Source organism: Hyaena hyaena, unplaced genomic scaffold, assembly GCF_003009895.1.
Source record: "Hyaena hyaena isolate Hyena2069 unplaced genomic scaffold, ASM300989v1 scaffold_218, whole genome shotgun sequence".
Taxonomy (NCBI): Eukaryota; Metazoa; Chordata; class Mammalia; order Carnivora; family Hyaenidae; genus Hyaena; species Hyaena hyaena.
This window is the reverse complement of record NW_024080851.1, coordinates 4,051-28,789: the sequence shown is the minus strand read 5'-3', so window position 1 is coordinate 28,789 and position 24,739 is coordinate 4,051. Positions and strand designations below refer to the sequence as shown.

General features: G+C 40.5%; 1 long non-coding RNA gene across 1 annotated transcript; it reads right to left on the bottom strand.

The window, feature by feature from the left end:
- Window positions 1-1,360: 1,360 nt before the first annotated feature.
- Window positions 1,361-20,657, bottom strand: LOC120238883. Its single transcript, XR_005530321.1, has 3 exons — window positions 20,466-20,657; window positions 2,942-3,126; window positions 1,361-1,604 (listed from the first exon to the last, which is right to left on the bottom strand). It is a non-coding gene; the product is annotated as an uncharacterized LOC120238883 (long non-coding RNA).
- Window positions 20,658-24,739: the final 4,082 nt, after the last annotated feature.

Here is a 24,739-nt window from a genome sequence, read left to right as displayed (position 1 = left end):
GAACCACGCAGGAGGTGGGCATTCAGGATCCAGGTCAGCTGGCTGCTTCAGCCACAACGAACGGTACTCTAGTGAGAGCTTCCCTGGGCGTGTTGTGAACGATCCGCTTAGAAGCAACTGCCTGATTCTCCCAGGCCGGCCTTGGGATGCCCAGAAATCAACAAGGGCTCAACCCCAGGGGAGGGATAAAGACTCCACCCATCGAAGCAAAGGAAGTTTCCAGGGTCAGCCCGCAGCGCCCAGCCAGGAGCTGCCAGAAAACAAGCGTTACGTCTGCTCTGGGGGGCTGGTAGCCTCCGTCTCCTTGCAGAGCTGCAAACGGCTGAAACCTGCGGCTTGTCCTGATGGAAACTGAGCTGTGACCAGACCAGACCCACGCCGTCTCTGCTGCCTGGTGCCGGCTTCAGGCCAGATTTATATCGTTTTTTTGGAAGAGGATCGCTCCCCTCGCTCATCCAGGCGGAGGACGCAGCAGCCTCCAGCAGTGACCGTGCGCCGTCCGGGCTGCCTCCCCCGCCCCGCGATCCCCCTGCAGCTGCTGCAGAGTCCTCCCTCCCCCAACCGCCCCCAAGATCCTCCTCCACCTCCTCCGCTGCAGAGTCCTCCCTCCTAACCCCCAGCCTTCGGGTCACGGAAACTGACCCGCGTGAGCGCATTCTGACCCGGGTCGGCAGCTGCTGACTCACTCCGGCACTGGGGACGAGTCAGCGTCTCCGCGCGCGCGGACGACCTTGTTTATACGCCTGCAGCCGCAACCGCGCCGTCGTGGCCCGAGCGGCCGACGCAGGAAAGGCCCCGAGGCTCTCGGAATCCCTCCGGGTGCTGATTCCCCAGCCCCGCGAGGCAGACTTCCTCCCCTCCCAAGTGGGCAGAGGTATTGATCACCTCCCTCCCCCGCATTCGTAGGAAGGACACCTCGCTAGAAGTGGGGAGCCTTTTTCTGTTTCGTCTGAAACAGCATTACCGCTTTTCCGATCATAGAAGTAATGTATTATTCTTGCTAGAAACTCAAACAGCACAAATACATGACAAATGCACGACGAAATACAAAGGAACGACGAAAACTATTTCTGTGAATCTCAACTTCTAAAGATAATTTCTGATAATATGCATATTTCCTTTCAGACGGACACACTCAGATGTCCTTTAAAAGCAATAATGGTTTACTCTTTTATTCACAGTGTTTAATGGCTGTGATTCCATCTGCTGTAATCTTTTAAATACTGTTTTGCAGAAATACTGGTGACTTCTAACACCTTTTATACCTTGTTATTTTTTCTGAGTCTTTGAAAGTTGCATTATGTATTTTGATGGATGTAGAATGGATTTTTTTTTTTACAGATACATATTATTAATCAAAGAGCTTCCACAAACAATTTATTGTTTCCCCCTCCTGGATTGTTTGCTGGTTATGTCGTTTCCTTTTGTCTTTAGAACATTCCAACTTCCCATAAATCAATTAAGTTGTGGCCATTGATGTAGACTCCTCTCCAAATTAGTATTCTGAGTGGTCTCCTCTGTTTCTGCCTCCTCTTCCCTTTCTTCCTGACAGCTCATTATTTCCACCTTTTTTAGTTTTCTGAGTTATCTGTGACTTTTATTCCCTTCAATCAAAGAGCACAGGGAGTTAGTTAACATGGGCATGCGAGGCTTCAGCCTTTTAAACAGACTTAAAGGCACCTGAGTGGCTCAGTCGGTTAAGTGTCCGACTTTGGCTCATGTCCGACTTCGGCTCAGGTCATGATCTCGCGGTTCGTGGGTTCGAGCATTGTGCCTCGGGCTCTGTGCTGACAGCTAGCTCAGAGCCTGGAGCCTGTTTCAGATTCTGTACCTCCCTCTCTCTCTGACCCTCACCTGCTCACACTATCTCTCAGAAATAAATAAAACATTAAAAATAAATAAACAGACCTAGGCTCCCCTCTTCCATGATTTTTTTCTTTCTCCTTTTTTAAAATTGTGGTAAAATACGCATAACATAAAATTTACCATCTTAACCATTAAGTGTACAATTTGATGACGTTAACTGCATGCAGATTGTTTGCCGCCATCATTGCCATCCACCAGGACTTTTTTCATCTTGCAAAGGTGAAATTGTGTCTACTGCTCATTCCCCTGTCCCCCACCCCTGCACCCACCACTCTGCTTTCTGTCTTTATGAATGAGCACTTAGATACATATATAGGTGGAATCATACAGTATCTGTCCTTTTGTGACTCATTTCATTTATCATAATGTCTCCAAGGATTATCCCATGTTTTAGCATATGTCAGACTTCTCTTTCTTAAAATATTGTTTTTAATGTTTGTTTATTTTTGAGAGAGAGAGAGGGACGGGATGCGAGAGGGGGAGGCGCAGAGACAGAGAGAGAGAGGGAGACACAGAATCTGAAGCAGGCTCCAGGCTCTGAGTTGTCAGCACAGAGCCCAATGTGGGGCTTGAATTCACATACTGTGAGATCATGACCTGAGCTGAAATCGGACACAACCCACTGAGCCCCCCAGGTGCCCCACTTCCCTTCCTTTTTGAGGCTGAATACTATTCCACTGTTTTTAATATGGCACATTGATTTATTCATTCATCCAGCAGTGGACACTGGGTTGCTTGCATCTCTTGGCCATTGTGAATAATGCTGTTATGAACATTGGCATATAAATAGCTGTCTGAACACCTGCTTTCACTTCTATTGGGTATATATCCAGGAGTGAAATTACTGGGCCACGTGATAAGCCTGTATTTAATTTTTGGAGGAAATGCCATACTGTTTTCCATAGTATTGGTACCATTTTACATTCCCACCAAGCACAAGGGCTTTCATTTCTCCACATCCTTATCAACAATTATTATTATCATCTGTTTTTTTGTTTTTGCTTTTACGTTAGTAATTGCCATCCTAATGGCTTTGAGGTTATTAGAAGATGTTTTGGGGCAAGACTAGCCTTACTTGTTGATGAAGTAAGCAGAACGTAGATCGCTATCTGCGGCTGGTGTCTAAATCCCCAAATGTACTGTGTTTTCCTCTTGACACCTGTAGGTATCAACTTGGCTCCATAAAAAGTATCTTTGTAGCATCTCCTTCTCTGTTTTGCTCCAGGTTAGCATTGGTCAAAAGAGAAATTTGGGTGAGATCTGCAGGGCAAAAGGAACATTGTTAGTTAGCTACCTGAGAGAGGGAGAGAGAGAAAAGGGGTATGCGTTCCAGCGTTGTGGCCTTCTCCCTGCTGACTGCAACCTATCTCCCCTGCAGGGGTCCCTCCTGAGCCAGACACACCCCTGGGGGCAAATTTCTCTGCCTTCTCGCCTTCACAGCCTCGGTCTGCAGCCAAGAGGGCCTGGCTCCCTGGATGTCACTGCGAAGACCACTCGTGCCAGGTCTTTAGGAGGGCTGGTAGCTACTTCTCTCTGACCTTACAGCTTCCGTTTCTGATCTTTACTTATGCACCTCCTCTCACAATATGTGAAGTCTAATATCTTATAATAAATCTCTTGTCCATAATACACAGAGTGGATCAACTTCTCTTTCTAGAACCTTTGCTGATAGAATATCTTCTTAGTTTTGTTAGATTGCCTTCCTAGGAGACAAAATTCTGTCCTTGCAAGAAGAGAGATTAGGCTTTAGGTCAACAACTCTCAATCCTGTACCTAAAAATCACCTAGAATATTTTAAAAAATATTGATGCTGAGCTCCATCTAAGACAAACTAAATCAGAATATTTAGGGGTGGAAGGCTCAGATACAGATATAGTTTAAATGATTCTTGCATGATTATGATGGGCAACCAGAGTTGAAACCTACTTCTTTGAGTTAAATGCTTTTAAAACCTTGACACCATGTATTTAGTTCATATAGAAGTAGAAATGATTAACATCTAAATCTTGCCTTGAATGAGCTGTACTGAATAAGCTGGAAGAGAAAAGAATGATTCAAGGGGTATGGGGAATATGGGGGGGGGGGGACCAGAGCATGTAAAGCAAAGGCTTTTCTTCTAGGAGAAGTTGAATATAGCAAGCCTGGGAATGAGTGAAAAAGAAACTTCAATTATTTCATAATTTGATAATTTTACTGTGGGCTAGATCTATTCCATGCACAAGAGATTATGTGAGGGAAAATCGTAAATCAGAAGACAAGAATACCTAAAGTAAAATGAAAGAGGAGACAGAAATTTGATGGTTGTAATATTCAAAATGTTTCAGGTCACTAGCTGTTCATCCAATGGCTAAAGGTTGGCATCAGACACAGATCTAAGTTAATTCCAAAAATTAGCATTTTTTAAAATGACAAGAAAGACTTTGCCAAAGGCCTCAGGCAAATCACTACATGAGCAATGGGACTCTGCTGAAACATTGTAACTTGGAAAGAAATTTGGCTTTTTGGTGGACAAAATTTACAAGGAGAGAGTAAAATTGTCCTTTGAAGCAGGCTCCAAATATGTCCCTGCATTTGTGGGCTCAAAGAGTCACCCTGTTTTCCCAGAAGTCTGAGATCTAAAATAAATTCTCATCTTTCCCATATTCAGTAGGTTGCAACTAGATTGGAAATGTGTTGCTCATAAACACAGGAAGCTGAAACATATAATTAATATAATCTCTCAAATGACATATTGAGTGTTCCTTTTCTACCTAAAATATTACTTCCTAAAACTAATAGCTTTATGACTTCCCCAGAAGAATGTCCTTTCTTTCTTAATCTTTTTATATTATAATTTTCCATATCTTTCCCAATTCCATACTTTATTTTGCCCACTACTGGCTTGTATCTGTCAGCTTCACGTCTATTATGGCTAATTCCTCCTGAACTTTCTTCTAATTATTCTCTTGGCCCTGTTGTTCCTGGGTTTCGATCATTGTTTGAATCATTCACTCATTTGCTCAACTTTCATGAAACTCACTGAGTGTCCACTCAGTGTGGAGACAGAGGAGAGAACAAGTCCTCAACCCTGAGGTAGGGGAAGATCATGAATAAATAAACAAAAAAATGGACAAGGTGACTTCAAACACTTGTCAGTATCAGGAGGTGAAAGAACAAGATGGTGGGATAGAGAACAACCTGGCAATGCATGAGTGAAGGATGTTTAGATAGGATGTTCTGGAAAGATCTCTGCAGAGGTGGCATTTGAACCAAGAACTGAAGACTAGGAAGACTCAGCCACAGAAGAGACTTGAAATGTCACAGGAATTAAAGGGAGACCAGAGTGGGCTGGTGTGAATGAGTTTTTTGTTTGTTTTGTGTATGTGTGTGTATCCATATTTATTCCACAGGCTACTTGCGCATTATTCGTATGTAGCTTTTCCGTTTGTGTAATAACCTCCAAGCTTCCCAGCACCCAGCCCCCAAAGGCTGCTCATTGGTTCCTCTTCAGTCTTCCTGTACCCCACAGGGCAAGGTGAATAATCCTGATTCCTGCAGCCTGTGAACGGTCAGTTTATTTGGAACAGACAAGCCTGGGGGCTCATGGCAGAGGTGGTGGCTCCTTAAGTGGGTAAGGCTTCTGCCTGATATAGCACTAGGGGCCTCTGGGGAGATGGAGTCAGTACAACACCTCCTTCTGGGCAGCCCCTGAGCCAAACCCTCCAAGTTGCTGGGTGGACCCACATCGCTGTAGCCAGGAAAAAACATTTATAACAGACCCAAAGCAAGAGGACCTAAGAGAAGAAGGAGCAGGACTGGGGGGGGGGGGGGGGGGGGAAGGGGAAAGGGCAATATACAGAAGGTGGGCGGGGCACTTAATTCAGTTGCACAAATAAATGGTGGGTCATTGTAGAAACAGGGGCTAGAGAGAGCCTATTATTCCGGGTAAAATGTTTTAATAAGCTTAAGAATGATGCAATATTTTTAAAAAGAGAATGATACAACATGATTATTATATTTAAAAAGTTGGTCAGGGGGGTCCGGGTGGCTCAGTCAGTTAAGTGTTTGACTCTTGATTTTGGCTCAAGTCATGATCTCAGCACTGTGGGATCTAGTTCTGCATCAGACTCTGTGCGACCAGTATGGATTGGGATTCCCTCTCTGTGTCTATCCCACCACCTGCTGGTTCTCTCTGTCAAAAATAAATAAAATAAATACACTTAAAAAAATTTTAAAAGATGGTCCAGTCTATTTTGTGGGTAACCATTTGTTTAAACTTTCATGGCTTACAATGTACTTTCCCATTCATTTTCTCACTGGATCCTCACTCCAGGCTGAAAAAGTCAGCCCTTCTCATGTGCTCTTTGGCTTCAGGAAGCTGTGAGAATGTGGTTAACTGACTCAGCAAAAGTCGCAGCGGTGGAATGGAGTCCAGGTCTTCTGATCAAAGTTCTAAGCTTCTGGATAATCTCAGGTTTATAGTTACTTTCTTGCACATACTTATGTTTTATTCTTTCCATTAAAATTTTAGTTATTTAGGGGCGCCTGGGTGGCTCAGCAGGTTAAGCGTCTGACTTCGGCTCAGGTCATAATCTTGTGGTTCATGAGTTCAAGCCCTACATTGGGCTCTGTGCTGACAGCTCAGAGCCTGGAACCTGCTTTGGATTCTGTGTCTCCTTCTCTCTCTGCCCCTCCCCCACTCACAGTCTGTCTCTCTCTCTCAAAAAAAAAAAAAATGAATAAACACTATAAAAAGTTTAAAAATTTTTAGGTATTTAAGTCAATGGGCAAAGTGTGGGTTAAATGTCTGCTACCTCAAGAGAATCATCTTAAATACTATGTAGATACTTTGGTATAAGATAGACTCTTTCCTCCTGTTTAACCTATTTGTTGTCTAGCTGAGACACCATATGTATTTCCAAACATGATTAACAATGCGAGGCTAACTCAAGGAACATTAAGGAAATTACTAAAGATTTTCAAGAGTTATTTGTCAGGAATTAAGACTTGAGGTAGGCTTTATAAAATGAGTAGGCATCAGACAGGTAGTAGCATAGAGTGCATTGGGGAAGATAAAAATTCCAAAATACACCATAGGACAATCTATAATAGGATTTAGCATCTGCAACCCTATTCTCCATAATCATCATATCTGTAAATTACTTCCACTCCCGAGTCCCCAAAAAAATGGAGCTACAATATAATAAAACCACTGTGTTATTTTTGCAACCGTAGCTTCAAAAAGCCCTCAGCCCTTCGAATCACATGGCTGTCCTAGCATCCCTCTCCTTTACAGAAATTTTGCAACCTCTCATAAACAAGTAGGAATTCTTGAAAACGAAGGTACTGAGGCTGGAATTTGGAACATGCCATTGGAGGCTGGTGGCATTGGCAAAGCAGGCTGAGAACTTTACACTTTGAGGCGGTTGTGAGTGGAGCTGTACTTGGGGAAGATTCCATTTACAGCCGGGACAGTTTGCAGTGTAACAGACAATGGAATCACTCACAGGGATAAGAAGTTTTCTGGAACAAACAATCCAGGTGAGTTAGGATATAAACAAGGACGGGGAAAGAAAGAACAAATCGGAGGGCCTGTTACAGTCATGCAGAGATGAACTGAGAAGGCTTGCCAATTAACCATGTTACTACTTGACAGTTTTTCTCAGACCAAAAAAAAAAAAAAAAGGAAGCCATGTTGATGTGTTGATTCATGCTTTATGGTGGCGACAGCATGTATGGAGCCTGGAACTTGCGCCTTCAAAGCAGCCTCTGTTTTATAAGGATTTTATTTTAGAGTTGAAAGGAGCATTTTGCACCATAATAGAATCCTTTATAACATTTCTTAAGCAGAATTATGGTTTAAAAAAAAAAACACATCCATTCTGCTTCAGGAACACTATGATTCATTATTTAGTTCATTATTTAGATTGTAACTGTTATTCAGTTTTGAGCTTCTTGCCAAAACTTAAGACCAAATGCTGCCTTTGGATACAATGATAGACCGCCATTTGTTTTTCAAGGATCAAGACTGAAAGAGCACTTATCTAAACACCATGAGAAGTTTTTCATAAACATACAGTATGTTTTTTCTTTTATTTTAAAACTCTGCCTCGTTATGTTTATACTGATCTTTAACGCTGACTTGAAGAGAAATATGTAGTTTATGGGGGTGTGATGTGAGGGGACTGGAGGCGGAGATTTTTTTGAGAGATAAAACCCAGAGAAGCAGCTTGGGGCAAGGAGCTGTGTTAACATCACCCAGAGAGATTTTTAAACTAATTATTCACAGAGATCCTCTTTTGATGGGTCTTGGCTGGATCCTGGGAACCTATATTTTCAAAAGCTTGGCAGACAATTCTAGATACTTACATTTTTCTAAAGGAGGGATGCTCAACTACCCCGAATTTCATGTTGACAATATCCTGCTGAAGGACAATATCCTGTCCTTAGAGCCTGTTTTTTGTTGTTTTTATGGTTTGTTTGTTTGTTTGTTTTGTAGATCAGGAAACTATCCTTTCCTATAATTCTTTAGATTTGCTAAAACCATTTATTAGTCTAGAATCAAATCAGGATTTCTGCCCAGGCAAAGTTTTGCTATTATTTCATCTATTTATTAAACAAATATTTCTTTAGAAAGGTATTTTTTTAAAGATACAGTGGTAATGAAGGCACATTAGTCATTTTCATGAAGTTTATATTCTAGTTGGAGAAGATAATAATAACGTTTCTAAACAGAGAGACAGGGAAAGAGAGGACAAACGACCCTACAGGAGATACATGGCTCAAGGAGGACTTATTTTCAAAGGAAATGTTTGCAAAAGCATGTGTGAGAGAGACTGTGGTTGTTAGTGCAGTAGCTCAGGGCTGGAGACAGTCCGGTTCTTATCGTATGTAAGTCTGTAGGGATGAGGTAAGCATGGATTACTTGAATCCAGAAAGAAACAGGGTCCTGTACAGATGGCCATTTTCAAAGGAGCAATGACCTTAGTTAGAGGGACACAGCCAGATATAAACTGGGAAAAATATTCTCAGCACATATAACTGACAAAGGATATGTATCTAGAATCTACAAAGAATTTCTACAGCTCCATAAAGGGAAGATAAATAACCTAATAAAAATGGGCAAGTGCTTAATCAGCACATGAAAAGATGGTCAACATCATTATTCATCAGACAAACACAACTTAAAAATCACTGTGTACCAACTATAACGGCTAATTTTTAAAATCTGATAATAACAACGGATAGGATGTGAAGCAAATGGAACTTCACCATGGCTGGAGGGAATGTAAAATGGTCCAACCACTTTGGAAGATAGTTTGTCAATTCCGTTAAGTTTAACATACACTGAACAAAAGTCCCACCCATTCCTTGCCAAAATATTTACTGGCCACATCCCCCTAATGAGTTCTTTGTCCACATAGAGGCATAAGTAAAATGTCCATAGTAGCTTTATGTATAATGGCCTCAAACTGAACATAACCTGAATGTCTACCAACAGGTGAATAAACACACAAGCTGTAGTACAGTCATACGATGCAATACTAACCATCAATAAAGATAAAATAAAAACCTTTTAGTATATACAAGCCTGTGGATGAATTCCAAAAATATTTTCTGAGTGAAAGAAGCCAGATATAAAAAAAGCTTTTGATGGAATTTTAGTCCACAGGACAAGATAGATTCTTAAAGGGAGATTAGGAAGATAAAGAAGAAAATGAGCCCAAAGATTAAGTCTAGAGTCCTCTAGTATCGCCAAGTTGAGGAGAAAAAGATCCAAGAAATGAGTCTGGAAGGGAGCAGCGTGCAAGGTAGAGGGAAATCCACGAGAGAACAGTGTCATTGAAACCAAGAGAAAAGAGTGTTTTGAGGGGAAGCAGCAGCCATCTTGCTCTATTGCTGCTGCGAGAACAAGCGAACAGGAAAACCAAAGTGACTACCGGAAGTAACAAAATGGAGCACCCTACAGACCTTGACGAGAGTTACCACAATGTGAAATGGGACAGAAGCCCAACTGAAGATGTTTGTAGAGGAAATACGAAAGGCAAAGTGAAAATACCAGTTCTCAACAACACTAGTGGGGGGGTCTGCAGGGAAGGCCTGTCTACAATAAAGCAAAAGCTCATGTGGAATCAAGGGAAGGTTAATTTACTTTTAATCTGTTTTGTGGGTGTTGTTCATTTTAGGATTGGAGACACCACTCCATGTTTGTAGACACAGAGTAATCTAGGAGAGAGAGAGAGAGAGAGAGAGAGAGAGAAGTAGATGACTCAGAAGAGAGACTAATTGCAGAAGAAAATGAAATTGCAAAAATTTGAAATTATCGAAAAATACACATTTTCCCTTTAATTTATTGATTGCTAACTTTAACTTGTTGATCAAAGTATCATATCAAGAATCCCTTCATCACTCATCTACCAGGACACTGGGACTTCAGGTACTCTTGTATTTGTTCTATAAACACAATTTGGTTTTACTTGCTTGGACATTCATAATTTATAGTCTGACATACTCATTCTGAGATATGTAGGTGTGTGTGTATGTATATAAATATGACACAAATATAAATATCCAACACCGGGTTAAAGATTCTCACAAAACTGAAATTAAAATAGCCTCAACTCTAAGGACCATGACATTCTAGGTTTAATTATGTTTTGCTAGTCTATAAGAGACTTTGAATATTGTATTAAGACACATCAAACTGTTACCAAACTCTTTACTTGAGAATAAATAAGAGCAGGAGAGTCAGAAAATGAATAAACTGCTAGAGCTTTTGTGGAATTAGTGAGAATGGGGAAGAACACTACCAGAGAAGTAAGCCAAGCATGCCTTTCTCAAGGCAAAAAGGGAGATGAACTCAAAAACATAAGTTGCATTAAAACTAGGAGACATGGGGGCACCTGGTGGCTTAGTTGGTTAAGCATCTGATGAGCATCTGACTTCGACTCAAGTCATGATCTCAAGGTTCCTGAGTTTGAGCCCCCCATCAGGCTCACTGCCATTGATGCAGAGCCTGCTTTGGATCCTCTGTCCCCCCTCTTTCTGCTCCTCCCTCACTTACACTCTTTCAAAAATAAATAAACATTTGGGGTGCCTGGACGCTCAGTCAGTTAAGTGTCCCACTTCGACTCAGGTCATGATCTCCTGGTCCATGAGTCTGACCCCTGCGTGGGGATCTGTGCTAATAGCTCAGAGTCTGGAGCCTGCTTCGGATTCTGTATCTCCCTGTCCCTTGGCCCCTCCCCCATTTACGCTCTTTCTCTCTCTCTCTCTCTCAAAAGTAAAAAAGCATTTAAAAATGCTTTTAAAAATAAATAAATAAACACTTAAAAAAGCTAAGAGACATACACATGAGTATACCAACATTAGCAATTATTACTGGTTCAATATTTTATGCAAAGATCAAAATGCAACAAAATTAGAAATTAATAATTAAACATTTAAAATAAACAAGCAAGCAAAAGCAAATTTAAAAAGACAAATGACAAACTAGAGAAAACTATAGTCCACAAAGGGATAATAAACTTATAAAAGCTATAATAAATAAGAAGAAACGGAACAATTTTAATGGGTAAAAATGCGAAATTATTTGTTTTAAAAAAGGGAGGGAAAGTAAGCATCAAAATATTTTTTTAAAAATGCTGGCAGCCAAAGAAAAAGGATAAAATAAAAGTGAAATATAAAACGTACAGATAACTTTTTAATAATTTTGATTGTGGACAAGAGTGGGAGGAAAATGTGTTGTAATTTTGTGTGAATTTTCTGCAGGACTAATTTGCTAATATGAATCAAAGGCTTTAAAATGCCCTTTAAAAATGACCCAGGAATTCTACTTCTAGAGTCTTCTCACTGAAATAATTAGATATCCATAATGATTTTATGTATAAGGGTATCTGTCACATGGAAAAAGAGAGTAAATGCTCTAAACATTCAATAAGAGGTATCAATTATATACCTTATTACTCTTTTTTACTCCCTTCTCCTAATTTTACTGAGAAATAATTGGCATACATCACTGTATAAATTAAAATGTGCAGAATGATGGCCTGATTTACGTATATTGTGAAGTGACCAACACAGTAAGTTCAGGTAACATCCATCATCTCATAGAGAAAAAAAAAACAAAAAAGAAAGAACAAAAAAATAGAAAATAGTTTTCTCTAAGACTAGGAGTCTTAAAATTAATTCTCTTAACAACTTTCCTGTTCGTTATAGCCATTGTTGTTGCACATTACGTTGTAATTACATCATCATTCTCCATTACCTCCGTTCTTATTTATCTTATAACTGGAAGTTTGTGTCTTTTGGCCACCTTCCTCCAGTACCCTGTTCCTCTTCCTCTACCTCTGGTAACCACAAGTCTGATCTCTTTTCCTATGAGTTTTTTTTAATTAATTTTTTTTTTTTTTTTTTAGATTTCACATGTAAGTGAGATGATTAGTGGTCTCTATCTGACTCATTTCACTTAGCATAATGCCTTCAAGGTCCATCTATGTTGTTGCAAATGGTAGGATTTTCTCGCTTTTTATGGATGAATGATATTTCACTGTATGTTATTACCACAACATCTTTATCCATTTATAAATCAATGGACACTTAGGCTGTTTCCATGTCTTGGCTACTGTAAATACTACTACTATAAACATGAGGGTGCATATATCTTTTTGAGTTAGTGTTTTCATTTCCTGTGGATATATTCCCAGGAGTGAGTTAGCTGGATCATATGGTATTTCTCTTTTAAAGTTTTGGAGGATCCTCCATACTGTTTTCCACAGTGGCTATAGCAATTCACAATCTCACCAACAGTTCACAAGATTCCTCTCTTTTCTCTACCCTCTCACCAGTATTTGTTATCTCTGGTCTTTTTGATGATAGACATTCTAACAGATGTGAGGTGATATCTTTTTTTTTTTTTAATTGAGCCTCTTTTTTTAAAAAATAGTTTTTTGTCAAGTTGGTTTCCATATAACACCCAGTGCTCATCCCCACAAGTGCCTTCCTCCATGCCTATCATCCTCTTTCCCCTTCCTCCCTCCCCCATCAGCCCCCAGTTTATTCTCGGCATTCAAGAATCTCTCATGGTTTGCCTCCCTCCCTCTCCCTAACTATTTTTCCCCTTCTTCTCCCACTTTATCCTCCGCTAAGTTCCTCCTAATCCTCCTATACGTGCAAACATATGGTATCTGTCCTTATCTGCCCGACTTATTTTGCTCAGCATAACATCCTGTGAGGTGATATCTCATTGGAGTTTTATTTTGCATTTCCCTGATGATGAATGATGTTGAGCATCTTTTAATGTATCTGTTGGCTTTTCATATATCTTCTTTGGAAAAATGTCTATTCAAGTCTTTTGCCCATTTTTAATATGATTATTAATTTTTCTGTTCTTTAGTTGTATGAGTTCTTTATGTATTAGAAATTAATCCCTTATCAGATAAATGGTTTGCAAATATTTGTTCCCATTCCGTAAGTTGTCTTTTCACCTTGCTGATGGTTTCTTTTGCTGTACGGAAGCTTTACAGTTTGATGTAAACTTGTTTATTTGTGATTTTGTTGTTTGTACTTTAGGTGTCATATCCAAGCAATCATTACCAAGACCCTTGCCAAGGAGCTTTATTGCTATATTTCTCCTAGGAGTTCCATGGTTTCAAGTCTTACATTTAAGTCTTTAATCCATTTCAACTTAATGTTTATGAGTCCAGTTTCATTCTTTTACATGTAAATATCCAATAATCCCAGCACCATTTATTGAAGAGACTGTCTTTCCTCCACTGAGTATTCTTGGCTCCCTTATCAAATATTAGTTGAGTATATGTGTGGGTTTATCTTGAGGCTCTCAATTCTGTTTCATTAGTCTATTTGTATGTTTTTATCCTGTACTCTTAAAAATAGTGCCATACTATTTTGATTACTATAACTTGAAATCAGGAGGTGTGATGCCTCCTGTTTTGTTCTTCTTTCTCGGTATTTCATTGGCTATTTGGGGTCTTTTGTGGCTCCATATAGATTTTAGGAGTTTCTGTATAAAATGCCATTGGAACCTTGATAAGAATTACATTAACTCTATAGATGGCTTGACATTTTAATGATATTAATTCTTCTGATCCATGACCACAAGATACTTCCCATTTATTTGTGTGTTCTTCTATTTCTTTCATCAATGTCTTGCATTTTGCAGAGTAGATATATTTCACCTCATTGGCTAAATTTATCCCTAAGCATCTTACTGTTTATAACTTTATTCTAAATGAGATCGATTTATTTCTTTTTTTAGGAGATTCATCGTTAACGTATAAAAATGCTACTACCTTTGCCTATCAATTTTGTATCCTGCACTTTTATGGAATACATTGATTAGATCAAACAGCTTTTTGGTTGAGTCTTTAGGATTTTCTATATATAAAATCGTCATCTGCAGGAAGAGACAATCTTACTTCTTCCTTTCCAAGTCTAATACATTTTCTTTCTTTTTCTTCCCTGATTGTTCTAGCTAGGATTTCCAGTACTCTGTTGAATAGGAATAGTAAGAATGAATACCCTTGTCTTGTTCCTGATCTTACAGGAACCACTTTCAACATTTTACCATTGAATATAATGTTAGCTGTGGGTTTGTCATCTATAGTCTTTACTTTGTTGAGATATGTTTCTTCTATGCTTAATTAGTAAACAGTTTTTATCATGAATGGAGTTGAATACTGTCAAAAACTTTTCTTGCACCTACTAAGATAACCATATGATTCTTCTCTTTCATTCTAGTCAGGTGATGTATCACATTGATTGATTTGCATATGTCGACACATCGCGTGGATGAACTTCACTTAATCATGGTGAATGATTCTTTTAATGTGCAGCTGAATTTGGCTTACTAGTCTGTTATTGAGAATTTTTACATCTATAGTTATCAGAGATATCTGCTTATAGTTTTCTTTTCCACTAGTGTCTTTTTCTGAGTTTTGGCACCAGGATAATGCTGGTATCATAAAATGACTTTGGGAGTATTCCCTCCACTTTGCTTTTTGGAGGAGTTTGAAGATTGGTGTTAATTTCTTTTTAATGTTTGGTAAAATTCACCAGTGAAGCCATCAAGTCGTGGTGTGTTGTCATTGGGAGATTTTTAATCACTGATTCAATTTGCTTAATAGTAATTAATCTATTCAGATTTTCTATTATTTCTAGATTCAGTCCTGGCAGGTTGTATGTTTCTAAGAATTTTTCTGTTTCTTTTAGACTGACCATTTTGTTGTCATATTGTTGTTTATAGTAGCCTCTTATTACCTTTTGAATTTTTGTGGTGTCAGTTGAAATGCCTCCTATTACATTTATAATTCTGTTGATTTGGATCCTCTCTCTTTCTTCTTTGGCTAGTCTAGCTAAAGATTTTTAAATTTTGTTTATCTTTTCAAAGAAGCAACTCTTAGTTTGATTAATCTTTTCTATTGTTTTTCTATTCTCTGTTATCACTGCATTAATATTTATTATTTCCTTTCTTCTTCTAACATTGGACTCAGTTTGGTCTTCTTTTTCTAGTTCCATAAGGCATAAGTTTTTATTACTATGTTTCTGGGCATGTCTGCAGGTAATGCCTTTGGGCAGAGATGCCTATGTCCTGTTCTATTTTTTGGTCAAAGCAACTGTTTAAGCTCTCAGGTGGGGTGTGGAGGGGTGAGGGATGCCATTTGCTGAGAGCATCTGTATAGGACTGCTGGCTTGGGTTCCCTGCCCATCTGAGATTGTAGGATGGGCTCTATGGATGACTGGATTCTCTGATCAGGATCACTAGATGATTGGGACTAGGTACAATATTTGGTAGTAGACAGGACTATGAATTAGCTTCCCTGCACTGACGGGGCACTAGGATGAGGCCCGTCTGGATGGTTCATTGTCTGGGAATCTGTATCAGGTAAGAGTGTACACTGAATTTGCTGGTCAGGTGAAGCCATCAGTTTTGCTCTACAGATGGAGAAACTATAGACTGTGCTCTTTGTTCAAGTGCCACTGTAAACAGGGCTACTGGATGGGCTGCACAGCTTGCCATGTGCTCTGGGTGGGTTCCCCGGTCAAGCAGTTGGAAAGCTACATTTGGCAATGAGTGGCCCTATGAATTAGTTTCCTTGCCCAGGCACAGAGGAAGAAGCAGCTCTAAAGCTGGTAAAACTCTTTGTTACCTTAACTCAAGCCAACTTGCACCCCAAGTTCTCTGGACAAATAGGTCCACTGGTTTTGCTTTGCAACTATTGGCTCCGCCTGCCTTTCTCTTGTCTGGGGCACTGCTGGGCAGAATAGATTCTAGGCGTCTGGCTACCTCTTCTGGTCATATGGAGCCAGCAGCCACAGTGGTTTCGTTGCCTGGTCAGGAAGGGCAGGTGTCACTTTAGGCTGCTCTTAATGTCACTAACAGGCTCTCCAGTTGGGAGTGGCTGGAAGCTACCCTCTTTTTGGCTATGAATGAATCCCTTTGCTTGTGTGTAGGAGGGAAACACTCCACACTCAGTACTGGCTTTGCTCTGGGGGCAATCACTCTCTTTGCCTGCCTCTTGACTGGACTTCCACTGGACTTCCACAGCTTTCAGGTGTTCTCACCAGCTCTTCTGGTCAGATGGGCTGGGAGACACTCTTTCTGAGATCTACTGGTATTTCCATTTTCATAGGTTCCCTTCCAACACAACTTTTCCCTAACGCAGGGAGTCGTTTGTATAATCTTTGTGGAAAAGGCTTGCTGTTAATAATCTCCTTACCATCTCATAGGAACTCTCCTCCTAAAATAATTGTTTTCGTCTTTTTTGCTATCATATGGCTTTCCTTAGGCAGAGTACAGATGGCCTGCACGCATGAATATGGTAGATAGCCAAGGGAAATACGGAATAGTTCTTATTTCAAAAATAGGTCTATTACCAAAAATGTAACTGAGTAGCATACATAGAAAACTGGAATTGACACCACTTAGGATAGTTGCCCCATTCCAATTCTCTGTTCTCTGAAAAACTGTCCTACTGCACAGTGGCTACTGCCAACAGAAACGTCTATGTTAAATGACCCTATCACCATGCCACAGTCATTGGATATTTGACTCAGACTGCCCCAGTCACAGCTTATGAAGGAATATGTAGTTTTGGGCAGAGAATCTAGAAACTTATCAATGTACACAGAGGACGCTGTTGGCCCAATGCTTAAATAATGGAGGCACTCTAGGGAGAAGGTCTTAAACTACTGATGCCAAAGACCTTAGAGCTTCCCTTTCTTCAAGCTTTTATTATGAAGCTCTTCCTTGGGTTCTGTGAGATATTCCAGCATCTTTTCTATAAATTCCCCTTTTGCTTAAACCATTGTTAGTTTTCATTACTGTAAACAGCCTTGATTGAAAAAAAAAAAAATCAGAGCACAACCTCACTTCCAAATGCAGAATAAAAAGTCTCCAATGAAATAGCAAAGAATGGTAACTCAGCCAAGGATTATTTGAGTTAGGAATCTGGGGTTAACTTGGTGTCAATTTCTTGTTGCCTACTTTATCTTCTGTGAAAGTCCCACAAAAAGATGTGATGTATGCCATCAACATTATACAAGAGAAGAATTAGCAACATTCTTAGAATTAGCAACTAGAAATTGGAGACTATCATATGTCAAAATCAGGAGAAAAAATTAATAACTGAATAATCAATGGGGACATGTAGGAAAAATACATTTGGGGAGTTACACATTGGACTCTCTGAACTAGTGCAATGTGGAGGCTGTCAAAGTTGGTAGGGAAAAATGTTATTATTTCCCTGAAGGCTAAAATATCCACTGAACAGAAAACTAAGCATTAGGCATCCCATACTCCTCAGAGCAGTACTCAGAATGGACCATAGTTATGATTTTTTTTCTATTCATGCCACCCCATTGGGAATATACTGTCAGTATTCAAGTAGATGGGTTTGCAGAGAGTGGGGTAGAGTGTATTCCTGCCCAAGAATGCATAGCTGGGAACTGCAATTGGACAAGGCCAGGAAACACTGTGTGCTGGGCAATGCAGCCTTTCACTTCCAACCCCTGTCAAAGAACTGCAGGCTGCCTTGAAATCGGTAGCACAGTTAGGACTTGGAAAAGAGTAGGGGTCTGGCCGAGATCCCACTGCATTGCAGCACACTCCAGCTGGGGAAAGAAACAAACAGATAAACACAAATGGAGCCAGGGAGATGCAAACCAGCCTATTCTTCCTGGTGGTGTTAGGAGGGAGAGAGCCTCTGAACAGTAGTACAATTGACGACTTTATGCCCACCCTGTCGGAGACTCAGGGCTGAGACTCGGGGTGAACGTACAGCGTGTCTTCTAAACTTGGATAGTTTGCAAGTGAAAGGGGACACTCTTATTACTTATGTGGGAATAAGCAGTGTAGTCTGCATAGCAGAACACACGGTCACCCTACAGAGACCGCGCCTCATGGATCTCTCTCAGTTCAAAATCTGTAATAGAAAGAAGCCAATCTGGGCACATCAGAAAGACAGAAAACCAAAGGAAAGGGAAGGATTACAAACTATGATCTGATCTAGGAAGCTCATCTTTGAAGAAGAAGAAAACTTGGGAACGTACCTGCTTGCAGTTCTCAGCGTGATGCAGGGAAATGTAACATCCATGAAATGAATATAAAACAGGAGCATAAGGGCCAAACTGAAGGCAGATATGAAAAGGGAGTTGGATGTCTTAAGCCTCTTTGGCAGGAAGGGCTGCTTCCTGCTTGGCATGAGAGCTGAAAGTGGACACTCCATTGTTCAAGGCCATTTCACTTCCTAGAAACAAAGCTACACATCATCCCCTGGTCTTGGAGGTTCAGGGTGTGAGCTTTCCTATTTCAGATCCAATAATCTGCGGCTTAGACATGGATTGGAAGGGGTGAAACTGAGAGCCATGGACACAGGGACAAAACACAGAGCAAAGCTGTGAGGCGCACTGCACTGTTCAGCTGCTTCCAGAAGGCTCTATGCTCAGCAGGAGTCCCAAACTCTCCCACTTCCTCCTGCTCCATAAAAATATCGGAAAAGCCTCTCAGGAGGAAGTTCTCTGATGAAAATGATCCATAAATAAAACAGAAAAAGTATGTTCTTAGGTTAATTAAGGTGAAGATGACGTCACAAAAATGACTGGCTGAAAAAAGGTATGGTTTGAGACAGGAATACTCTTTTTTTTTTTCTATAAGTCATTCTTATTCAAGAAACCCTGCTTTAGAATCCCACTGCAGATAGGTAAGATGTAAGTAAGATATATAAGTAAGATGATGTATAGCTGCTGATGACAATAATAGAAATAATTACAATTTTGATAATAAAATCCTCTATATTGAGAGTTTATTCTGTGCCAAATACCTTAAGCATCCTATGTTGGTATCCCCATTGCTCACAGCGATGGCGACAGGACAGTATCTCCGTTTTACAAATGACGTTAAGTTACGTGCCCAAGTTTGCCCAGCCAGTGAACGGTAGCCCCGGTTGGGGTCCATGTACGGCCAGTCTGACGGCCATGGTATTAATCATCATGGCAGACTCCCAGAAGAGTTCTTAGCTCTGACAAGCATCCAAACGGAAGCTTCTTAGAGTCTGCCATCTGAAGGAGCCCCTGGGCACACAGTGAATATGTTGGCTTGCAGGGTAACTCCAAAAGCAATTGGGTACTTTGTGGCAATACATTAGAATACTATTTACAAGGGGCGCCTGGGTGGCTTAGTCGGTTAAGCGTCCGACTTTCGCTTAGGTCATGATCTCGCGGTTCGTGGGTTCGAGCCCCGCGTCGGGCTCTGTGCTGACTGCCGGCTCAGAGCCTGGAGCCTGTTTCAGTCTGTGACTCCCTCTCTCTCTGACCCTCCCCTGCTTGCGCTGTCTCTCTCTCCTAGAAGTAAATAAAAACATAAAAAAAAAAAAAGATAGTGATGCTTTAAAAAAAAAAAAAAGAATACTATTTACAATAATTAACCCCGAGCATATCCATTGCTGGGTGGCTTTCTACCGAGATCATTTCATAAGGTTTTCTTTTCTCTTTTTAATATTTTTAACGTTTATTTAGTCTGGAGAAAGAGCAACAGAACATGAGCGGGGGGGTGGGGGTGGGGAGTAGCAGAGAGACAGAGAGAGGGAGACAGAAAACGGAAGCAGGCTCCAGGCTCTGCGGGGTCAGCACAGAGCCTGACGTAGGGCTTAAACTCCCAAACTGCGGGAATATGACCTGAGTCGAAGTCAGATGCTCAACCAACTGAGGCATCCAGGTGCCCTTAGGTTTTGTTTTTTCTTAAATACACTTTTTATTCTAGGAATCTACATCTAATGTTAAAATATATTAAGCACCCACCAAGCAGAAGGTTCAATAAATCTGTAATTTAGAGGAAGGGTAGAACTGTCTTTGTATTCGGTGTAAATAAACTAAATATGGTTTTCCAATCCGGTGCAAATGGCTTTTCTCTACTTGCACGGATCAAGTAAACAACCGGTAAACATACTCCTTATAGCCACTTTGTGTGTTAGTGAGAGCCAAAATTGAAAACCCCAGCCCATGGAATGTATACATGATCTCAGTAAAGGTGTCCTGCTCTGACCATAATCGACACCCCCAGAAACGTGTTTACATAGAGCACTGTATGGAATGACAGAGGTCACCCAGAAGTCTGGCCTCCTCCTCTCTTTGGTAATGGGAGGCAGCCAGAGCCGAAGTTCTCACGAGCAGCAGACTTATGGCAGTGCTCCCTGGAGTTCAAAAGACTCGAAGCAGATGTGGCAGCAGCTTCCCCACGCGGCTCCTGCAAGCCTCTTTCACCGCTGAGTCGCCGTGCATTTGCAGTGGGGATTTCCTAGGCTAAGAACACAGGGAGGCAAAATAAACAGGCATCTTCCTTTCATTCCTTTCAACATATTAAACAACAATGTATCACGTGAAGGGGTAGCTGCAAGTCAAGGTCATTCGCTTTCAAAAATGTGGCTTCTTAAAGTGAAGGTGAATTTGAACATCTGGAAATATTCTAGAAGATAAATCACTGCTCCACTGAAACATTAAATGGCAATTTTTTTTGGCAAGTAGTATATCAGCATTACTTGGAAATGAACTCTTGGCACACCACGAACTTAATGCTCCCTTTATGAGATCAGCACATAATTTGTTATATTCTTAGAATTATTTTGCCTGAACTATTTCAAGAGTTTTGCCTAGCAGGAAATGAGTTTAGGGTGAAACAGAAACGACAGGCACTTTAGCTTCTCAGAGCGGAATGACTGATCGATATTCACGTGTGTAACTGCATGCAGTCAGCAAATACTACCGAGAGTTTTCTTTGCATACGTGGTTAAGAATTTTATTCCCACAAAACCACACAGTCAAAATCTGTGAACAATCTGATGATAGGAGAGAACTCTATAAAGAGAAATAGGAAGACAGTAGAATGGAATTAAGCACACACATTATTTTATTTGAAGGAAAATCAAATAACTGTGTAAAGTCCTTTTTGCAGCAGAAAGAAATGTTCCCTCTTTTTTAACTTTCATTATGTCTCCATAAATCTCTGTATGTATAGAAAATGTGATTTCTAGTTATTCTGCATATTTATGATAGAAGGCACAATATCTCTGTGTGTATCTGTGTGTGTGTGTGTTGTGTGCGTGTTTCTTTTATGTCAAAGGCTTTTACTAACACAAAAAATTAATAGTGTAGCAAAATCTTTGCGTGTTTATGTGTAAAGAGGAAAAAATAATGAGACATTATAAGCAAACTGATATTAATCATAAGAACAGTGATAAATAGTAAAACATATTAACATAAGTATATCAGTGAAAAGGTACCGATAAATGAACCAGGAACCTGTAAGAGGTACAAAAACAAATTGTATTAACTTTATTTATGTATTTTATTTTACTAATAGCATTTTAGAAGACCTTAGGAATGCTCTTTAGACTAACATGTATTCTGGGACTTCCTCTGAAAAAGGACTCTGATCAACAAGAATTATAGGCGTTTTCCTGTCTGCTAGGAACCTTCTCCAATGATTCATTCTGTTGTTTTGGTAGGCTTGCTTTGAATTGGTAAGAAAATATTTAAGATGGATAAGAATTCATTTTCTTAGGGAGAAAGAAACATTTCCCCAAACTTGGAAATGCCCATTAGGCATGCGTAAGGAAGTGAAACAATCTTTTACCACAGTATCCCAGTCTGAGGCAAAATGGCAGTCTGTTCTTGGTAAACGGTGGCAGACAGAGTTCCTACGAGGAAATACCTCACACTCCCAACCCCTTTGGTAGAACCCCTCCTAATTCCCAAATGTCCCCTTTGGTACAACATCCAACAGGAACAGCAACACTTGGTGTGATCTACATGATAATCTAACTTCAGAGAACGGTGTAATTTTATGTGTCCCTAAGAATATCTTTATTTTCAAATACAGATATTATAGGAGTAATGTGAATGGATGTACTCCTCACAATTGGTGGAAATTCAGGGCTGACCCATAAGTTCAGAGAGAGTCTATCAGGCAGTGATTGTACTTCATGAAGTTTTCACAGCTATCCCTGGGGTTCCACCAAAGACCATTAAAACTGAGACAAAAAATCTATTTAACATATTTAGCATTGCCTGAAGATGTCAGAAAACAGATCACTGGGCCCCTTGGAGTTTCGGATTCAGTAGTTGTGAGGAGGAACCTGAGAATCTACATTTCTAACCAACTCCCAGGGCATGCCGAAGGTGCCTATCTGGGAAGTAATCTTGAGCTAAGTGGATTCTTTACCCTCTCTAAAAGGTAATGGAATAGTCACTATTAAGTGATCACAATGTTATCTGTTTCACTTGGGCTGATTTCTTCTCTGTCTAGGTATTACCTAATTTCTTAAAAATCTTTGTCAATAGAAATATTAACTAGCATTTATTGAATGGTTAACCAAAGAATACCAAAATTACTTGAATTGAGCATTCAATTTAGCCAAGACAAAAAGACAGAACAATAAATGTGTAATGCTCACCACAAGGTTGAAAAAAATCTTGAAGACTAAAAGCACATTCTTGGCCACATCCTTTAGAAAAATACTACCACGTGCATGTTGCATTCAACCAATATTTGAGTGCCTATTTGCACTGACAGCTACTGTAGCCAAAGGAGGCCACATCAGTGTACAAAACAGGTGCACAGTGTGTATTATCACGTTGGTTACTGGGGTGCACAAGTGGAGTTCGGTACAGTCAGAGAGCCCATCACACTGAGCATGTCTTACCAGACAAAGCCACTGACTCCTGTCCCCATTGGTTGGACTGTCTGGGCACTGTGCCCACCTCTGGGGTTCTGTGAGTAGCCTCCTCAGAGAAAGCCCCACAGAAGCTCAGCAGAGAGACACTGATGTAAACGTGAGGGGGGAGGTGCCATGCCTGATGGGATGTGGTACAGTGTCTGTCTCAGAAAGAAGTGTTATTTGGAACTTTCTGGCCAGTGCAATTTTTAACAAACAAGCAAGCGGCAACAACAAAACAGACCGTGTGACTCCGGAGTCGACAGTATATTAGAACAATCCAGGGCTCTGAACAGTCAGTCCATAGCAGCTGCATGAGAGGGAGTCATAAAGGCACGCATAGACAGGCCATTTTATTTGTGCAAAAAAACTTTGAAATTTGTTTGTATATCAAGAATACTATGTTGAAGTTGTGCTCCTATGTCACAGAACATAGAAGAATTTCACTTAAAAGGTTTTTTAAAAATTGCAGATTTTCGTTAGCTTTGAATAGAACTAGATTTTCTCCAACATCTCAGTAGGAGACTCATAGAAAAAAGGGGTGCCTGGATGGCTCAGTCAGTTAAACAGCCAATTCTTGATTTCGGCTCAGGTCATGATCTCATGGTTTGTGGGATCAAGCCCTGCATTGGGTTTTGCACTGACAGCACAGAGCCTGCTTGGGATTCTCTCTTTCTCTCTCTCTCTGCCTCTCCCCTGCTCATGCTCTCTCTCTGTCTCTCCCTCTCTCTCAAAAATAAACTTAAACAAACAAACAATTACTAGAATGTGCTGAAGTGTTGGATAAGTTAGTTGCTGTTTTATGTTGGGTGATCCTGGAGCTCAGACCTCACCCTCTTCTCCTTTTTGTCTATAATCACACACTTGGTGATGGTTTTGTGGTATGGACTTAAATACCATTCCCCTGTCTGCTACTATCTACCTACTGAGCCTGCCAACATCTCTTCTGACCTTGAGATCACATACTAACTGCCTATTTAATAGTCCCATTTGGATGTCTAATGATCAATATTTTCAAAACTGGAATCGTGAACACCCCTCCCTAAACCCACTCCACCACAGCCTCCTTGTTTCAGGTGAGAACAGCCCTCTCCATTGCCCAGTCCATGGACTGTGCTCGCTCTTTCACATCCCAGGTCAACTCACCAGTAGGGGCTGTTGTCTCTGGACATTCTGAGGTATGTCCAGAATCTGCCCACTGCTCAGCTCTTCACTCACCACCAGGCCACCCACAATGTGCAAGAGAGGCTCATACACACAGGTCTAAATATTTAAAAGTCGGAAGTGAAATTAACAAACCATTAAATAAAAAAATTCTCTCCCCTTTTTTAACAAATAAATCTTCCAAATGATGTGGAAGGCCAGAATCTATAGAATGCTGGGACCCAAGGAATGTCTGTGATAGAATGTGTCATCAGGAGGGACTGCTCTGACCCACAACCAGCAACCCTTCCCTCCCTGGCTCCCTATGCACACCCAGTGACATATGCAAACTCCACCCACACTTCCTCCAAACTGCTGGTCACCAGGAGTGTCCCAGCAATGCGCATGGTCTTCCCTACATTATACTCATTATGTAAAGGTTGATTCTCTCATCTTATTTCATACGTTCTGTTTACTAAACTTTATTTCTATTTATTTTTCTTAATTTAAACTTTAGTTAGTTA